Below are 12181 nucleotides of genomic sequence, written 5' to 3' on the forward strand. Positions count from 1 at the left end.
AAAAGCTTCAAACCAATAACACCATCTTATTCCTCAGAATACCTTATCCTAAAATAATCCACTGCTTCTCTCTGGTCTCCTCTTCTGAAACAGCACTTTTATCTTTTTAGTTATACAGTACTTAAAACCAATTCTGATGATGTCCTGTATCTTACCCCTCACCATTACCAAACTCATATTTTGACAATTTCTATTGAAGAATTGCAGAGTTGCTTCTGGATTTAGTTATCCAAACTCTCTCAAACCCAACTGTATGATTACTTTAGTTCAGATGTGTTCATTAAGGAACAATATAGAGTGTCCAAAACAACAACAACAAAACAGTACCACTTACATCGGTGTTCCTTAGTTCTCCCTGCTGTGATTCCAAGGGAAGATATTTTAATTCTCAGTGTACATTTCCTGCAAGTATATAAAGCTAGTGAGGAATATAATGGGAATAACGTTTTTTGGAACAAGAGCAGCAGTAGCTGGTGTTTGGTCTGATTATATATGGAAATTGACTCCATATATGGAGTTTGAGTTGTGTCTTGACATGTGATGTAAAGCAAGAGGATACTTTAACCTCCTCGTGCTGTAGATAAGCCTCAGCCCTTATAAGAATTTATTGCTCTTCATCAGGTCAGGGTGGCACCTGGATGGAGGAACATTTTATTTTTGTATGAGTTTCCTAAAATCAATCAGAATACTGAGGTTCTTTATAAGATACAATATCAAAAAATTATTTTGGAATCATATCACTTTTCTTGCTTGGCTCAACGACCAATATAACATTATCTGTGATTTATTGTATATTTTAATCTATATTAGAGCAACTAGCTAAGTTGAAACTCTTGCTTCTCTTTTCATACAAAGACTAGCATATATTTTTCATTACCCTAAGGCATATAAAGACAATTCTAAAATACAACCCAGATTATTCTTGGGCACCTCTCTACTGCCAATTCTCCAGTTTGTGCTCTCAGTATGACTTGCCAGGAATATCCGTAAAGTTCTCCTCTGTTATTTCTTTTCTCTGTCTCTCCCATGGAGTCTGATAATATTTCAGTTCCCAGGCAAACAGCAACAATGAAAGCAAAATTGCCAATGTCTTTTTTTTTTACATGCCCATTTTATTTTCCTGATATTTAATTTTCTGCTTGAACTAACCTCACTCAACCTCCTCAGCCTTATCTTTTTCTAACTCCTTTAACGAAGCACAAGACCTGTCCAAACTAAGCTGCTTCTTATACACGCTTTTGCTTTCAGATCGCCATTATTTCCACAAAGATGCTCCTCATCTTGACGCATCTCCCTTGCTCCACATTCCATTTACACTTTATTTTATTTTATTTTTTTTGTGTGTGGAAGATCAGCCCTGAGCTAACATCCATGCTAATCCTCCTCTTTTTGCTGAGGAAGACCGGCTCTGAGCTAACATCTACTGCCCATCCTCCTCCTTTTTTTCCCCCCAAAGCCCCAGTAGATAGTTGTGTGTCATAGCTGCACATCCTTCTAGTTGCTGTATGTGGGACGTGGCCTCAGCATGGCCGGAGAAGTGGTGCGTCAGTGTGCACCTGGGGTCTGAACCCGGGCCGCCAGTAGCTGAGTGCGCTCACTTAACTGCTAAGCCACGGGGCTGGCCCTCCATTTACACTTTAGAATCCGTCCCAACTGACACAACATATTTCTTGATGCCTCAAGGCCTGTGCTAAAGCAATTTCTCCCTCCTCTAAATAAAAAACGACTCTGATTTTTATCTCTCTTATGACTTATACTTTTCTATATTATCTTATATTTATGTCCATCTCTTATTAAGCATTTTAGATTTGGAAATCTTAGAAAAGATGATTGGATCTCAATACATTTATATTTCTCATACTGTATATAGTGGGGACTATACAAATATTTTTTATAATTATCATGGTTCTCACATGCAAAGAAGTCAAATTTTCAACTTAATTCACTAAGATCCAAAGCCTTTATTTTCTTTTCAAAATTGGAGAAAATAATTGAAACCCAAATGGAAGAGGAAATTGAAAATATCTCTTTTGATTTCTTTCAAATATGGAAAGAAAGATTCATCAGAAATTAAAAAGTAATTAATATTTTCTTGTTAGTGCCATCCAGCCAATTCCAACTCCTAGCAACTCCATGTACAGCAGAGTGAAACCTTGCCCAGTCTTTTTGTACCATCCTCTCATGTTCTGGCAATATATCAGACAATGCTCTACTGCTCTTTTTAGGGGCTTCGTGGACGGTTTTTCAGAAGTAGGTGGCCAGGTCCTTGTTCCTACTCTGTCTTAGTCTGGAAGCTCCACTAAAACCTGTCCACCATGAGTGACCCTGCTGGTATTTGAAATACTGGTGACATAGCTTCAGCATCACAGCAATACACAGTCAACATAATATGATAACTGACAGATGGGTGGTGTGTTTCCCTGACCTGGAAATGAACCCAGGCCACAGCAGTAAGAGTGCTGATTCTTAACCACTAGACCACCAAAATTAATATTAATAACATATAATTTTAAAACATGTGAGGGCCGGCCCCGTGGCTTAGCGGTTAAGTGCACGCGCTCCATTGCTGGCGGCCCGGGTTCAGACCCCGGGTGCACAGCAACGCACCACTTCTCTGGCCATGCTGAGGCCGCATCCCACATACAGCAACTAGAAGGACGTGCAACTATGACATACAACTATCTACTGGAGCTTTGGGGAAAAAAAAAAAAGGAGGAGGATTGGCAATAGACATTAGCTCAGAGCCCGTCTTCCTCAGCAAAAAGAGGAGGATTAGCACAGATGTTAGCTCAGGGCTGATCTTCCTCAAAAAAATAAATAAATAAAATAAAACTTGATAAATACTATAACTGCTTATTAAGACAAACTGACTATGATTTTATGTGAATGCAGGTAAACATTTTATGTTCCCTCATCTCTAACCCTGTTTTCAATCTATCATAGAGCAATGGAAGCATCAAGATTTACCATGGTCAAATTTACTTTGTTTTACACAATGAATTTCAGACCATACAAGACAGAGAATGATAAGTTATTTCTGTAGCGATGAGTAAATAAAAATGATTTAATCATAAATACAGTTGACAATAATGCACTTTACTTTTGCTAGTTACTCGTTTGAATTTTTCATGTAATACACTAGACATTTGTTGATAGCTTTTACATGTCAGCCAGCAGAAATCGGGAGAAAAATCATCATCTGTATAGTGTTGCTGATTTCATAGGCATAGGAATTCTCACTGGTTTTGTTAGATTGTGTACACTGAATTGTTTTAAATGTAACATCTGCTGGCTGTATATACATTTTATTTACCAAACAAAAAAAAAAACCAAAAAATTTAAACAGAGCCAAAGTGGACATAGTCAGAGAATACAACGCACCGTATTGCTCTGAAGGGTAGATGCAGGAACTAGGTTTATCTCCATTTTCTTTCTCTTCCCTTGAAGCTCTGCTATGCACTCCTATTGTGAGATCATGGTATCAGCACAACCAAAATATTTTTAAATAAATATTTTAAATGTTAGTGAAACATCTGCTGTCACTTTTGTCCCCTGAACAGGCAGTTTTCTGGCTAAAGGAACTCAGCATGAGTAGCCACACTGAATAAGTTCATGGGCCTCATGAAGAGTAAGCTCCATCCATCACTGCCAATCGTGCATCCCCACTCTGCCAGCTCCGTCTTCATTATCTGGTACTCCTCTTCTTCTCATCGTTGTATTAATTGTGCTGAGTTTTTCTGAGTATGATGTAATCATCAACTATTGAAGACATACATCTTCTAGGTGCACATGCCATGTTCAATCAGTGCTGAAAGCCTTAGAGCATTTCTTTCAGAATGTATAAAGCCTAATTTCACCAGGAGTTTGCTGTTATCCTAAGAAGCAATAAAAATTCCTCCCATTTCCCCCTTAATAGCAACATTTCTGATTTGTAACATCTTCCCTGAAAAATCATAAGAATATATCCAGTCTGTGGTTATCATATGTGTATCCAAAAAATTAATATTTTTTTCAATATGCTCAATTTCCCACTTCTTTTGAATCTTAATGTATGCATATACTTTTAAAATTGTTTATTCCTTACAAGCGTAACACTTCTAAGATAACTATTATGAACTTCTATGATAATTCTAATTGGCGTGAAATAATGAAACAATATTACATGTGTTCTGATTGATTTTAGCAGAAGCTGATCTGGCTATTCATTTATCTTTACCCATATCAACCTACAAACACAGAATGTTTTGGGAAGAATATGGGCTCTTATACCATTAGGCTACATATTCTCCAAAGTCATGCATTTTTGTATTCAAATAATATTTTTGACAATCTTGTCTGATATCAATATTACAACCCCTGCTTTTTTATTGCTTGTGTTTTCTTGGTATAATTTTGCCCACCCCTTTAACCTTTATGAGTCTTTCTATTTTAGATAAATCTCTTGTACAGAATAAACTTAGATTTTGATTAATGAGCAAATCCAAAAGCAGAAGATTTAAACACAGTTATAAATATTTACTTGACCAATGTGCTTAGTTTCATATTTTCATGAGCTCTGAAGTTATTTTCATGTGTGTATTAAATATATCTTTTCATAAAGAGTATGTTTTCTCTGCTTTTTTGAACTAATTCTGGTATTTATGAAGATTTTGATTTTGTTTAAATTATTACCTTATAGTAATATATTTCATAATATCCTTAATATCCTTTTTAATTATTTAGATTTCTACATTTTATTTTATCACCTTTATGTGATATCCTCGACTCTTTCTCATTACCTATGCAATCATCGATGAGGTTATTTTACTTTCTCACATTTTATTTCTTCTTTTAGAGAACTTATAATATTTAAATATTATTAGTTCATTTTGTTCCCACCTTTGATTTTAATAACTACAATTAAACATATTTATTGCTGACCATTGTTCTTCACTGAAGTTTCACCAATCTAGTTGATTCTTCAGATAAGACTCATGACTGCACTCTTAAAAATTCAATTATTCTGGAGGCCAGCCTGGTGGCGCAAGCGGTTAAGTGCGCGCACTCTGCTGGGGCGGATCAGGGTTTGCCGGTTTGGATCCCGGATGCGCACCGACGCACAGCTTGTCAAGCCATGCTGTGGTGGCGTCCCATATAAAGTGGAGGAAGATGGGCATGGATGTTACCCAAGGGCCAGTCTTCCTCAGCAAAAAGAGGAGGATTAGCATATGTTAGCTCAGGGCTGATCTTCCTCAAAAAAAAAAAAAAATTTCAATTATTCTCATATTATTTATAGTTGAAGGAAAGCTTGTCTGAATTTTAAAATTTTGCTCATTTTTTCCTTTGTGGTTCTTAACATATTATTTCACTGTTGTCTTTTATGGTTTATATACATCTAAATAATTGTGTTTTATAAGTGAATAAGGCTATGCTGTTCTAACATATTTGGAAGTACACATCATGAATGTTAATGCAGATGACAGAGATGTTTACAAGATAATTTTCTGAAGGCTTAGTTCACCGTTTGTGATGATTCGTTAATGTAGATAAGTGATTGGAGTGAGAGAGGTATCATTTTGATCATATATTCATTATCATGGGCAAAATCTGCAGACTTTTATGGTGCAACAGGCAAATCACTCTTAAATGTAAATTAGTGAGAAAGTTATAGAAATCATGTTTTTAATGAAAAAAGAAAATGTTAAAGGAAAAAAACGCAAAAAGAGACAGTTTTACTACATAGCTGCATCTATCCCTCAGTGACGTGGACTGCCTGTTGAGGGAGCTTTCCAACACATGAGGTAGTAAAAAAATTCTATATAATCACCCTTGGAAATGTTTCAGAACTGAGGCCAAAAACTCAAATCCAGAGGTTAGCATAGTGATATAAATGAATGAATCAAACCAGATGTAAATGAACTTTTTCAAGAATTATGAAGCTGATAGATCATTTGGCAATGTCTGGTTTTCATTGAGTCTCGGATACAGAAAGTGTGCTTCTTCCTTCATTGACTCTCTTTTCACGCAAAAGCCACAAAGGAAGCCTTAGTGACTAATGGTTGCTGACACTAGGCCTGCAAAAAAATCCTTGGGGAGGAGCAGACGGTAGTAAACTATCAAGCGCTGTGGCCTAGCTAATAGGTGACCACTGATCAGCTCTGTCAGAGTCTTGCAAAGGGGTAAACGTGTAACCTTGTCAGGCTTTTTTTTTTTTTTTTTTTGAGAAGAGTATACATCTCAAATATTGTGTGATATTACCTATTTGAACACAAATTTAATTAAAACGCACACGCACTCGCTCGTGGACCCATATTTTCTTAGCCAGATGAAACCTCAATTTGGGCCATATAAAGCACGTGAGTCGCCAACCTGCAACCTCTAATAACAGTAACGCTGGAATTGGAGAGGTCTTTGAATTAAATGCTGCTATAAAATTCTCACCGTCTTGTAAATTAGATGATTCTGAGTTCAAAGCATCAATGATTCTGTGTAAAACTCTCAGCATCTAGCATCTACACACAGTTGCTGTTTCTATTTGCAATTTCAGTTTAAAACATTAATATGGTATGCTTCTTGAAAGAAGGAATTTATCAAATATTTTTTTTCTCATATCCTTATGAGAGAGTCAGTAACGTAGTAGGTTTCCTCTAAATATTTTGTAATAAATGAGTGAAGACTACAAATTGGTATACCATTCTTTACATCATTAATTATTTTATTAGACTAGGTTATGATAAGCTTCTGTAAGACAAAGCACCTAAATTTATTCCTTTTTTCCCTAGCTTATTATTCTCAACTTTGTCAAGTATATATTGGGGAAATTAACTTTTGGAACTATACAAAGCATCTGTTATAGACATGAGAATGAAGGAGAATGAGTCCCTATAGACTACTCTTTCTGCTATTAAGCGAATGTCATAAAGAAGTCATATCTGCTATTGAAATATAAAGTAATAGTGTAATTCCTGAAATAAAATGTACACCCATAGAACCAAGAAATATTTAGGAATTGAGTATTTTACATAACTAATTCAAATTTGAGGATTTTATATATTGGAATATCTTTATGATAGCTGATTCACAATTTCAGTTAAATACAGATGATAGGTGATGATCAATGTAATGATTCCATTTAAATATGCTAGAAAAATTACAGTTTCCTAGTTATAATAATAAAAGTCTATTTAATCTAATTAGACTTCAAAGAAGATAACTGTACTTTAATGATTCCCAGTTCTACTTTTTTCAAAGTGTGTTGTCAAGGTGAGACATTAACACAACCGAGCTGTGTGGCAGAGTGTCAGCTTATACTGCACCATACAAGAATGTGACTGGCCATTTCTTAAATCTTTAAACAAAATAAATTCAAACTTATTGAATATATTACTTCATAAAGATTTTGCCACATAAAAGGACAAGCAAATTAATCAATCAAGATTTCCATGTTAGTCCATCTCAAGCTTCTTTGTAAATTCCCAAATAAACAAGTGGCTGGTGAATAATACTTTTCAAAAAGCCTTATATTTGAACAGAGAAGCTTGAGCACTCTGTTAAGAGAACATCATTATACCGGAACTAGAACAAGATGAGATCAATTCACTGTTCTATATAGCTAATGCTAGTCACTCAAAGTAGAGAAAGTGAAAAGTAATATGCTCTTTGTGGGGTGGGGGAGGTTGTGTGTGTCCTCAAAGTTTAGCACATTTGGCTTTAAAAATAAGTTGGTCACTTTGTAATCCTATCTATTCATCATTGGTTGTTGATTATTGTCCTACATACTTATTACAAGTAAAGGAAATATATTCAGTTGAAATAGTCTTTCAGTGAGTTCCGTATGAGTCAAATACATTATACATTTATATTTTAATGTATATTATATTTTCAGATACTTTTCCACTTAAAAAGCAATACTTTAAAATTATATTTCTAAAAAATGAGATAAGGAACAGAGACTAAAGGATTTTTAATGTGTGATATTGTAATCAATAAAATACCGAGAAAAGTTCATAGTAACTGGAAATCACTAAGAGTTGAAAGAGTATGCTCCTGCTTCTGAGTAGGCTATCATAACTTCAATTTATTCATTAGCCAAAGTAAAAAAAAGTGGGATGTTTTTAGATACTTACTTAAAATATGGATTTTATTACTTTGAAGTTTCAAAAGAGCCTGCATTTTGTTGTCTCTTGTGAGAAAAAACCCTGAGCAATAACTAAATGAAAATATCACTCAGAGCAATATTTTGAAGCCAATAATGCAAATTATGAATGAATACGACCAAACTGTTTTTGCAACTCAAAAGGGAAAATTCTTGGCTGGGAGCAATGCAATGAAAAATATAATCAAAAAACAAATTAATTAATTGCTTGGAGCTTCCTTTCAGAAAAGTTTGAAAATTGCCTTGATAAGTGAATTTTATGAAATAGATGAAAACTTGGCAAAGCCCTGCAAGTAGATATTTGTCATGTGTCAAAGAGGGCAGTCAGGCTCCAAAAACTATCACCTTAGGACATTACTTTCAAATGTACAAATGGGTATATTTAAAAGTGCTCAAAACATGCTTGAAAAAAATAAGACTAAGATTAAGCTAATCTTTACAATCAGATAAAACAATGGATATCAACCACTAAGCCTATTTTTCCATTTCTATTTATTTTGTTCATATTAGTGACTCAAAGTTGATAAATAACAAAGTGCTTGATTGGTAAAAACAGATTTTTAAGAAAAGAAAAAAATGTAACTGCTTGGGAAAACACTGAATTAACAGGAAAATATCAAAGCTTGTATAGATGGTTGTCAATTCAGCGTACAAAAAAGTATTAATTGTGCTAAAAGTACTAATAATATTCCAACCCTCGTTCTATTCTGTTCTTTCTTTTGTCTATTATTAATAATATTAAGGGGGAAAAGTTTAAAAGACCCATGCCTTACATATTTGATTTTCCAGCATTTTAAAGGAAAGTAAAATGCTTCTAGGATACTTCAAATAAATTAAAATTCAAATCACTTAAATATTTATGATAAAATCGTAATATTTAACCTTTTGAAAATAATGGAAACATACGCCGAATACTGAGTATGGAATGATCTGAGAACAACTTTAAACACTTTGTTTCATTTAACATTCAGCACATACACGTAAACTATGATTTATTCCAATTTTAAAGGTGGCAGAAGCAAGGCTCAGAGATGATAAATAAGTCGACCAAACAATATCAAGATTTAATCTCCTCTGCCTGGCAACAAAACAAATCCTTTCTCTATTACATCAGACTGACTTCTCTGGTGGGGTGGTTGTTACAATTCCAGGTATACTGAGAAATTTTTTGTTGTTTGGACTGTTTTTTCATTATTTGGGACAGAGTTGTGATGATTATAAATCTGTGCAGGGCAAGTTTCTAGTTTATAGAGATATAGATAGCACTAGACAACTGTGCAATATCCTTGTTAACATTTGAGGTAATATGAGGATAGCATGTCCAGAAATGTTTGCGTTATCTATACAGAGAAAGAAAATGTCTTCAATTCCTTGTACATGTGATTCCTAAGTGACTTCAATTACTTTCCAGTAACTAGGTTAGCAACCATTTTAGCTCAGGCTGTCAGCTAGCAAATTAATTTAGAGAGGTCCTCCTGAGGGTGGATTCTCTGACTCATGCTAGGAGCTGAAGAACAATAGAGTTAGGGTTGTACTACCTGCCTCTACACATCTAGAGACAGCATCACATGACCCTTATTGTAACAGTGATGAAAAAGACTCACTGTGTTTGAGTGTTTATTTTTCAAGGAATTTCTAACCCAACTTTCCAACTGATGGAGTACTGGTAATCTGAATTTATACATCAAGAATGTGTTCATGTATGTGCGATGTGTATATATGTATATATGTATGTGATATCTGAGTATATATGAGATATATAATATATATCATATATGGGTGTGTGTATTCATTGTCCAGTCTAGAATGCAAGCAGCAAGAGTCTTTGTCTGGTGGGTTTTGAGCAATGCAAACCGAATCAGAGTTTGGGAGATAGAAGACAAATGAGTACACCCTGCAGGTATTGAGACAACCTCATTTGCTCTCAACAGCCTGCATTTGCAAAGCAACCGGTAAGGAATGTATATTGCCCAAGTTAATCACTTGGTTTCTTAAAAGGTAAGTTCACAGCACAGCCTTTTCCATGAAAGACTATAAAGAGCCAATGTTTATTATTTTTAAACATTTCAATATCCAATGGAGGCTCAACTTAGCTGTGTAAACGAGATATATTTTTTTGTTTTTTTTTTCTTTCCTATCGTGCGTCTGGAGTTAGATTTAAATTGTTTGAATATCAGTTTTTTTAAATGACCACTTTTAAAAATAAATATTGATTTCCCAAAAATTACTATTGATTGTTCTCATATAAAGGAGTATCTACTAGTAGATTTTTAAATATGTATTCATACAGCACTTGAATGATGGAAAGTCACAAGTATTCCTATTGCCTGTAGTGGAAATATGTATGCAGATTCTGTCATTCAAATGTTCCTTTTACTTTATCATATTTCACAGAACTTTATATCCAAAGGGGAAAGAGAAATTTGCAAATATTTCTTATTCGATGAATAAACATAAGGACAATCCTCACAGCACTTTGCAGACTGTGCGAAGGCATCAGACTGGCAAGAATGTAAAGGCTCCAAATGCTTTTGTTGGTCTATTTGTTTTGCATCTGCCAGCCTGTGTGTGTTGTGGTTGTCTACACCTCTTTCTCCATTTCATTTTGCAAAAATCCACCTAATTTTTAAATGAGAGGAAGGCAAACTTTAATATTTGAAAAAAATATATTACATGGGAAAAAGAACCCTCCATCATTGTCAAAACCCAAAACTTTTTATTCAAGAGAATTATATAAAAAGTCATAATAACTTAAGTCTACACCTCAGGAATGATTTCTGCCTACTGAAAAACTGTGAAATCATGTTATATGAATTGTTCGGAATTCCATTTGCAGTCTAGTTAACTGACCAAGAATATTTGATTACTTTTAGGATCACAGAGTATTTTGAGAGGGAAAGATTTATTTTTACGGTAAGGAAAACCTGTCTGCCATTTCTTCACTGAACAAATATTTATTTTGACATATTATTCTAGCCATCTAAATTACATCAGTAAACAAAGCAAAGATCTTTGCTTTCACGGAACTCACGTTACTAAAGGATTAAAAAAAGATAATAATGGGCCGGCCCTGTGGCTTAGCGGTTAAGTGTGCCCGCTCTGCTACTGGTGGCCCGGGTTCATTCCTGGGCGCACACCTATGCACCACCGCTTCTCCAGCCATGCTGGGGCCGCGTCCCACATACAGCAACTAGAAGGATGTGCAGCTATGACATACAAGTATCTACTGGGGCTTTGGGGGAAAAAATAAATAAATAAAATTATAAAAATTAAAAAAAAGATAATAAGCCATAGGGTGAGTAAGCACATGCCCTTTTTGTTTGTGATAGTTCCAAGTTATGACTGTTGTCATAACATGCTGTAAGAGCAACCTCTTCCATTCTTCAAATTGTTCTATTCAGATAATACATTAAATGGTCATCTTATCAAAAGAAATAATAACTAGGCCAATTATATAGAATGTTAGGTGATATGTGCTCTAGAAAAAGAAATAGTAAAGGGGGTGGAAGGTATTGGAGTATGGGAGATGGTGGAGAGGGAGTCGCATAGGACTAGGGCTGTTGGAGTAGGCGTCATTGCAGATTGAAATCCAGCAAAGATTGGGATGGGTGCAATGGCTATCTAGAGGAACCAGGTCCAGACAAAGGAAATGCCACTGCAAATATCTTCAAGTGAGCATGTGCCTTAAGTTGCAAGGCCAGTATAGCTGAAACAGAGAATAAGGATGTCCGAGAGAAAATGAGAGTCAAATCATATAACTACTTGTAGGCCATTGTAAGGTTTTTGGATCTTACTCTAAGAAAAATGAGGAAAAAACTGAATGGGTTTCAGCAAAGAAGTGACAGAAGAATCTCTGTGACTGTTGGTAGAAAAGAGATTGTAGGAGGAAAGAATGGAAAATGGAGACCTGTTTGGGGTATCTTGCTTCTAGTATTTCACTGGCCAAAGTTTTAATACAATGAATTGACTTAGTGGTAGCCTTGGCATTTTTACTATTTTTAAGAAAAGCTTTTATATTTTCACCATACAATACTTTGCTTGTCCTAT

At 34.9% G+C, this 12181-nt stretch overlaps 1 long non-coding RNA gene across 1 annotated transcript in view; it reads left to right on the top strand.

Moving 5' to 3' along the window:
* LOC131419277 (uncharacterized) overlaps positions 1-4593 on the top strand; it is a 31139-nt gene extending 26546 nt beyond the window's left edge. The window contains exon 5 of the long non-coding RNA XR_009223186.1: positions 3561-4593. This is a non-coding gene — a long non-coding RNA (uncharacterized LOC131419277). The remainder of the gene's footprint in view (positions 1-3560) is intronic.
* The last annotated feature ends 7588 nt before the right edge of the window (positions 4594-12181 follow it).

Source organism: Diceros bicornis, chromosome 20 (genome assembly GCF_020826845.1).
Source record: "Diceros bicornis minor isolate mBicDic1 chromosome 20, mDicBic1.mat.cur, whole genome shotgun sequence".
In the NCBI taxonomy this organism is placed as follows: domain Eukaryota; kingdom Metazoa; phylum Chordata; class Mammalia; order Perissodactyla; family Rhinocerotidae; genus Diceros; species Diceros bicornis.